Below are 8708 nucleotides of genomic sequence, written 5' to 3'. Positions count from 1 at the left end.
CACACTGAGTAAATTCTTTGTGATATTTGAGACATGAAGTAGCTTATGCAACAAGAACTCTCTATTACTCACATCAGTTTTGAAATAAGTCTGTCCACAAGGTTAAATTGTAAACTTGATCCATTTCCTACAATCAATTAACATAATTCTCTCTTTTCATCAAATTATATTGGTCTGAAGTCATGTGATGTGTTGCACCCGAATCTGGATACCAACTCTGGTCTTGCAGTGTTGCAGGTGTAGTCAGTACATTGCTTAGGTTTGCTTTTGGTTCTTGAAGTGGCTGTGAATTCAATCTTCCATATTGAGTTCTTGAACTTTTGCTTCTTTCATATCTGTACTAGCACGTCTTTGTAGTGTATCCAAGCTTATCACACACTTAGCAAATAGGTCTGTCACTATTGAACATTCTTATGCCATTATATTGCTGCTGCCTTTCAATACTCATGAACCTTGATCTTTCAGCATTAGTGAATCTTGAATCATCTCCAGTTCCAAATCTTGAGCTATTACTTTTGTTTGTGAACCTTGGATCATTATAGAGTTGAGCTTCAAATTTGGAACTACTTCCACTAAAGTTATTTCCACTTTTTTCGTATCTCGAATTGTAATTGTTTGCACCAAACTATCCATTCTCATTGTAGAAACCTCAACCACCTCGCACTGATCTGCCACCATTTCTACCTCTATAGTCACCTCTAAAACTACCTTTAGATCCACTTCTCATGTTGAAATTTTGAGAGTAACTTTGCACTTTATGCCACATTTATGCCTGTATGTGTAATATTCTTTCCAGCAAAATACTTTGCTTAAGTCATGGTATTTTTACTAGAAAGAACGTCACGTAACCTTTTCTAATATTAACTACTCAATACTGAGCCTTCATGTTGTTATTGCATCCCAGTTTTAAGAAAATACCGGAAAATTTTATTTTTATTCATTGAAATCACATGTTGAAGATCTCCAAGTAATAATAATCACATAAATACTAATAATAATAAATATTATATAAGTAAATTTAAATAAAACTCATATACAACACCTACCCCTGAATAAAATAAAATATTAAGCTACAAGAGCGAGAGGACTCTATGAAAGCAACTTGATTCATAAACAAATTATACTATTTGCTTGCAGCTTCATACTGAGTCTTTAGACCTGTGTCACTGAAAGAGTGAGAGATTTTGGTGTGAGAACAAAACCATAAGTCCTCAGTAGAGGGCGAGAATGCCACAAAAGTAAAGAATAAAGCGTAAATAATTAATTTAGTTCAACAATATTTACTTTCATTAATTCCATAGAACTCTTTAAAGTTACATTAGAAAAGTTGGTTATCGGCTTCAAGTTATATTCCTTAAAAATTCTCTCTGGTTAAAAAAAACCTCAAATACAAAAGAAAAACAGATACATAAGTAAATCAGACAGTATAGATAAATAAACAATGCACACATCAATCAAACAATAAAATAATATAAATAAAGTAACACATAGTACAAGCACACTCAAATAGGTCATACAAATGCATATGACGAATGTCTAGCTCTAGTGCAGGTAATAAGCTCAATTGTCAGTTTCTATCCATTCCCGACATAACCCGGCAAGTAAACAACCTCTATCTTACAGGTGCAACTCTCTCTAGTCCATATATACTGGACATAACCTCTATAAGCAACATTTGTCTTATAGGTGCAACTTTCTCTGGCTGTTGTAGGTCATGACAAACCTCTGTAAGGACACTATCTTACAGGTGCGACCATCACCCCAGACTGGCCGTTGTATCCCTGAAAAGCAAATCTCAGTGAACTCACCACCATATCTCTGCTCGTTTTTAGCAAGTAAATAATCATCTCAGCTCGTTCTCTAAGTCAAACAATATCTCTACACGTTTTTAGCAGGTAAACAATAATCTCAATCATTTTCATTGTTCATCATCAATTATCATTCTCATTCAGATTTTATTTTTCTTACTCGGTCTTTATTAAGGCAAAATTCTCTTTTTAACTCATACATTTTAATTTATTCCAGTTTCTTTATAACTTAAAAGTTACTTAAATTATATGAATAACTAACATGTTCCAAGCATAAATTCATTAAGTATATATTGAACCGATTTGATTTTTCATCCTCTGCTAAAACTTCAAAATAAATCAATTATCTCTTTATCAAAAGATTATTTAAAATATCACAACAGTTTTTTCTTTTAATATTTTCAAAAATATCTGACAATAATATAAAAATCTATTTTTAAATCTCATACCAAAAGCTGTCATCAAAACAACCTTGGCTGCCTAACTTCCATTCTATTTTTAAAATATTAAATGAACTCGAAATTATGCAAATTTTATGTCCAAGTGAGAGTCTCGTACTAATATTTCTAACAAACTAAAGATCATAATTTTTTTATTTGTCTAGCTTCAGTAATAATGAAAAAACTATAACTGCTCTACAGTTTTAAAAACTAGAAAAACAACAGCAATGAACAACTTTTAAAGAGTAAAGTATCGTTTTTGTCCCCAACGTTTGGGGTAAGTCCTAAAGTTTTTTCTAACATTTCAGTCGTCCTATTTAAGTCCCTAACGTTTCAAAATTGACTCAATATTGTTCTGCTATTAAGAATCCATTAACAGAATTGGCGACGAGACAAAATTAATAAAGAAGTAAAATTAGTGAAGAAGTAAAATTTGGAGTTGTATTTGTTGGAGTTGTATTTGATTGATTTACTGAGTTTTTAGCAAATAGATTGTTATCTACTATTGAAAAACTTTGATACCATGAAAAGTATTAAGTTCAAACAAAGAAAAAAAAAAGGAGAATTGAAGAAGAAAAGAGAAAAGACTAATTCTAAATTTATTTTGTGCGGAGCTAAGTAAAAGTTAGTTACAAAATTAGTTAAATTTTAACTATTTATAATAAGAATAAAGCCAACTATCATATTGTGAATCACATATACTAAACTAATTAGCTAACTTATCCTGCATTATAAACTAACTAACTAACAGTAGCATCTTAAGCACTAACTAATTCTCTTTAGTTTATTCTATCAGAATGCACATTTTCCTACCTTAAATTTTCATACTCGTGTTTTTTAATAAGTGACAACACGTGTTTTGATTAAATAACGCATCTTTTCTTGCATGGCAAACATATCCTTTTCTTTATATGACAAACATCCTTGATTAAGATATATATGATTTCATGAATAAGCATCTTTAAGGCTTTTAATATTCACAAGTAAATTCCAACTTCTATTCTGAAATTTTTCATGAAGTATACTAATACTATCCGACGAAATTTTGGAATTTGTCCCGACATGCATATCTATATCTTTCAGGATTTAGAGAGAGGGTTAACTAAAGTCATTGGCAACCAATTTGTGCATGTTGACTTGGAAAATTCTACGGAAAAATGCAACTGATAATTATTACATACAAACCAATTTATCTTTCGTTCACTTCAGAGTTATATTTATTTATATGAGGTTTTTTGTAAGATAAGAAATTAAGTAAAAGTTAAATGAGTTCGGGTTCTTTTTAAAGAAGCTTTGTGAACGACATTTGGTGTTAAGTATAGAAAAATCCTAATTGGAAAATTTAAAATTTTCAATAATTTCACTATGCATTTATTAAAGATAAAACCTTAAAAACTTTGTAGTCTGAGAAATTAATGCTATCATTGAATGCTTTGTTTTTTTTTTTAACGGTTCCGCTACGTTACCAACAGCATATCTGTCAACTTCTGCCAACTCTTATTTATAATTGTGTTTCATGGAAGTGTGTTCGTGGATGTGTCTAATAAAAATATCTTTTTTATAACTGTGTTTAATAGAAGTGTCTTTATATATATTTTCTGGATGTGTCTCTTTATATATGTATTTAAAATATATTAATTATTAGACACATCTACAAATACACTTTTATAAAACACAAATATAAATAAGAGTTGGCAGAAGTTGACAGATAATATGTTGGTATCCTATACTTTTCCTTTTTTTAATATGAAACTATTGATGAACTCTGCCCGGTGCCAGCTTGAACCGACGCACGAGCTATCAAATAATTGAATGCTTTTGAAAAATCAACTCTTGACTAATTAGTATCCACTCATTTCCTATACTTATTATTTTTTTTTTTTTTTAAGTTTGATGAAAATATCTACTCTTCTTTTCCGCGTAGTCGTACTGGCTCAATTATATATGCATGCATGTGCCTACGTGGACCCTTTACCAATCCTTTCTCCCTCTTCTTTCTTTCGCATCAAAATCTTCGAAGTTTGGCATTTCCTCCCGAGTACCGACCATTCAATTCTCAACCAATTTGTTGTCATTTTTTAATTTTTTTTCAAAACATTTTTTGTGTGTTCAGATGTATTAAATGATAAAAAAGATTTTTAATAAAAAAACTGTTCGGTTGTTCGCTTGTTAAACAAGTCGGATCTAAAGGTAAGAAAGGTGGAGCGACTAGGAGATGGGTGTAGATGAGCCCTGACGCATAGTTCTTTTGGGTTACCAAGTTGTGTATGTGAGGAGAGGTCCACCTGCAAAAGGACTCTGACGCCCAAGTCAATATCCGTATGAGGCAAAAGTTTATTTTAGCATAGGTGACGTAACTGGGGGAGGGGTAGGACCTTCCCTTATATAGTCTATACCAACGTGGATCCTATACAGGCAGACCCTCTTTCTTAGAAGCTTCCACTCCAGCTGTCCAGGTTCACGCAGAAGGAAATGCCACTCGGGTCGCTGCTTGGTTGGGCCCTGTTAACCCACCGGGTCGGGCGGACGCCCGAACCTTAGTTCAAGGTTAATAGGCTGGGCCGGAACAGTGCTGATGAGCGCATATTTTATACACTTTTTGGCATCATTTTCATATAGTTTTTAGTATGTTTTGTATAACTTTTATTAAGTTTTTATAGGTTTTAGTGCAAAATTCACATTTTTAGATTCTACTTTGAGTTTGTGTATTTTTATGCAATTTCAGGTAAATTCTGGCAGAAATTGAGGTGCTAGAGCAAAAGTCTGATTCAGAGACAGAGAAAGCACTGCAGATGCTGTTCGGAGCTGACCTCCTTGCAATCAAAAGAGATTTTCTGGAGTTACAGAAGTTCAAATGGAGCGTTCTAAATTGCTATGGAAAGCTAACATCTAGAGCTTTCCATCAAAGTATAATAATCCATACTTTGCTTCAGAATTGAAGGCCTAAAACTGGCGTCCAATGCTAGTCTCCTGCCCTATTCTAGCGTCCAGTGCCCAAAGGAGAAGAGACCAGCATCCAACGCCCATAAAAGACCCCCTAGCCAGAGTTCAATGCTCTAGAGGCCTCCTAGTACGTGGATATAATCAAAGTTCAGCCGAAACACTCACCAAGTCGGCCCCAGAAGTGGATTTTATCACTAAAAGATTGTTTTACCCTTTTTATGTAATCCTTAGTCATTAGTTTAATATTAAAGGGAGACGATCACACTTGTTTAGGATCTCTTCTAGCATATTTCGAATTTTACATTGCACTTTCTATCAGTATGAGTTTCTAAATCTCCTAGGCTGATGGGAGGAGCCCTGCTGAGTTTTATGGATTAATAAAAGTATTACTATTTCCTTTCAATCCGTGTTTGATTTTCTATTCTAAGATCTATCTTCGTTTTTCATTCTAAGATCGCATGCCTAACAACCACCCGTGTTCTTCTTGGGTTCGTGTGACTACGTAATTGGAAAGCATTGAACCACCAGTTTGATTATACATCTCTTAGACGGCCAATCCACGAGTTCGTTGGGGACTTCTCGAAATATCAGTTCAGCCGAGGTATGGGGAGATTAGAGTCTTTATGGTAGAGGCTAGAATCCAAAGGCGCAATATTCTCTGATTCGGAAGATTCGACCTTTTCTGTGGCATTTTAAGTAGGATCATTAAGGAGACTGGACTGTAGGAGCTTTACCCTCAATCAGAATGGATCCACACTAACCCTGGGTTTAGATCTGGAGGAGCATTGGCAACCTCTCAACCGGCATTAATCATATACAGCCTGCCATAGAAGAAAGCATTCATAGTTGAAGAAGACAGTAAGACCATAATTAATCCAGAAGAACAAAGCATCTCCAAGCCTTTACTATCTTTTATCATTGATAATAATCAAACCTAGTAACTCCATCTTTAATTCCTTTTATGCGTTTAACCAAATCCAACAACTCTTCTATCCACCTGACTAAGATCTACAAGATAACCATAGCTTACTTCAAACCACAATATTCGTGGGATCGACTCTGACTCTCTCAGGTATTACTTGGACGACCTAATGTACTTGCTGGTTCAGTTGTACGGAAGTGTGGGATTCTGCACACTAAGCACCCCCAATGCGTTAGTCACGGGAGCGAGAGCCGTGGCTGGTGCATTTTTCTCAACTCCCCTTTATGTGTAGTTCCCGATAAGCCGGCTGCCCGTAGCAGGGGCATGCCCCCTACACGCGAGTACCCCTTATCTGCTCCTGGGGAACGTCAACCATCGCCTCGTTCTTCGCACGGGGAATTTAATGCCCATTATGACTAATTTGAAGGGTCAGAGGAAATGACCATTATACCCTTGTCTTTTCGCGCTTTCATCTTTGACGGTTACTATTCCAGTTTTCTCAAAACTACTTTTCTTCATTATCCCTTCATTCTCCACTCACTCCCGTACCTGCTTATTTTTGCTGCTTCATTCTTTGGATTGCTCTCGAAAGAATTCCTGCGCACAGTTCACTATCTGACTATTGCTTTCTTTATGCATATTTCTCATGTAAGTGCTTCACATTCCTTTGCTGCTCTTACTGTTTCATTCTATGATTGCATGCCACTTTCATTTTGCTTTAGTCCATTTTTGCTTGAACCAATGTAGCTTTCATTAGGTAGTTGCTAGAAGGGGTACCATTTTAGGTGCATTGTTTGTTTTTGATTTGTCATTCGATATTAGATCGCCATTAGATTTTCGTCCAGTAGGCTTTAGTGCTAGTTTTTGCTTCTTCTGAGCCCCCAACCTCTTGGTCTGACTTCGAGTGCTGCCCCACTGTAGGTATGGCGCAACGCCCTCTTCTGAGGCCCCCCGTAGACTGTTACGCCTGGGTTACCTCAGATGTAAAGGATCATCCGTCCAGGATGACCCTCGAGGAGCTTGAGGAATTCTGTCGCTTTGACCTGATTTGCGAAGGGACTCCCGAGGAGGAGCGCTACTACGCGTTCGTTCCTGGAGATCAAGAGCGAATATGCCACATTAACTTGAACACCCTTCGGGTTACCGACTGGCTATGGGTGTACAAGTCGATGTTCACTAGCTTGGGGGTTTGCCTCCCCTTCTCCCCGTTTGTGATGGCAATTCTGAATCGGCGTGATGTGGCACTGTCGCAATTGCACCCGAACAGCTGGGCTTCCGTCAGGTGTTTTTAGATGGTATGCGAGTATTTAGAGCTACCGATCTCCGTGGAAGTCTTTATATGGTTCTTTCTTTTGACGAATCCTTCAAAAGAAAGGAGGCATAAAAAAGGATACATGTCCTTCTGGGCTGCCCAAGGTAGACGGATCTTCGGGATGTTCGAAGATTCATTTCATGTCTTCAAGAAAAAATACTTTAAAGTACGGCCTGTGGAAGGCTAACACCCCTTTTGGGTAACCTTAGAAGGGGAGCTCCGTATCCCGACCTACTAGAGTTTCGGGGCTGGGTATAATGCCTTTACGAAGGTGACATATAAAGGTTTGACCCAAGAAAACAAGAACATAGCTGACGTGTTGTTGGCTATTTTTAGTAGAAACAACGTCAACCCTCACCTCTTAATGGGTGATCGTGAGATGGGTAGGAGCTACATAGGTGAGTAGTCCGTTGGCCGTAGTTTTCCCGTCTCTTATGTTCGATTTGTTTGCTTACTTAGTGTCTTGCTTAACGAACTCTTATATGTTTCCTTGTTTCAGTGTCCATGGCTGGTGAACAAGTTGGACTTGATAATTTGTTTTCGATGTTCCTTCCTGGAAATAGCGACGATAGCTCTACCACTCGCACCAACGATGCTTCACTCTCTTCAACTCTCGAGGTGCAGTCCCAACCTCCTCAAGGAAAGGTGATCGGCACAAGTGCTGGTCTGACCCCCAACCGGAGGTTCTGGAAGAGGAGGCAGGTTCTGAGGTCACCATTCGTAAAAATCCTAGGAAGAGGAAATCAACCTCGAGCCTAGAGCGGGTGTTCACCGTAATGGAAAGGAACTTCGATGCTGGGACGAACTTCATTGATTCACATCCTCCTACCTGGTACTGAGGAGTTCTTTCATGGTGGGGACCTTGCTTCACAAGCAAAGTAGGTATATCGTACCCTACTTCGGGCTACTACAATAGCGAGGAAGGCGGAGCCCAGTTTGGCTGGTGGGCGAACCCTAGAGGGTAAGCTGCAGGCGGCCTTCCAATCTGTGTACAAGTTGAAGGCAGAAGTGACGTTAGTGAAGACTCAACTGGCCGAATCCGAGGCGAAGGTGAAGGAGTTCGATGCGATGGTTGCTCGTCTCACCGAAAGGAAGCTTACTCTAGAGAGCCAGGTCAATGCTGCTCGAGGACGGGCAGAAGAACTAAACAAGAAATTTGCTGATGCTGTCTCGTTGGAAAATGCCACTAAGGTCGAGGCCGCCGAGCTGAAGAAGAAAAACAAAGAGACTGTGAAGCATGCTCGGAACGCCATTGGGGCTATCGAGGAGGCGATCAGGGCGCA

The 8708-nt window shown here is 37.8% G+C and overlaps 1 long non-coding RNA gene across 2 annotated transcripts; it reads left to right on the top strand.

Moving 5' to 3' along the window:
* Positions 1-4227: 4227 nt before the first annotated feature.
* On the top strand, positions 4228-5594 carry LOC130941755 (uncharacterized). Of its 2 annotated transcripts, none has more exons than XR_009070708.1 (2): positions 4228-4795; positions 4974-5594. It is a non-coding gene; the product is annotated as an uncharacterized LOC130941755 (long non-coding RNA). The 2 variants fall into 2 exon arrangements; XR_009070707.1 differs by having other exon boundaries at positions 4228-4873.
* Positions 5595-8708: the final 3114 nt, after the last annotated feature.

Source organism: Arachis stenosperma, chromosome 7 (genome assembly GCF_014773155.1).
Source record: "Arachis stenosperma cultivar V10309 chromosome 7, arast.V10309.gnm1.PFL2, whole genome shotgun sequence".
NCBI lineage: Eukaryota > Viridiplantae > Streptophyta > Magnoliopsida > Fabales > Fabaceae > Arachis > Arachis stenosperma.
Note: the sequence above shows the minus strand (reverse complement) of the source record. Positions and strands in the feature narration are given on the sequence as shown.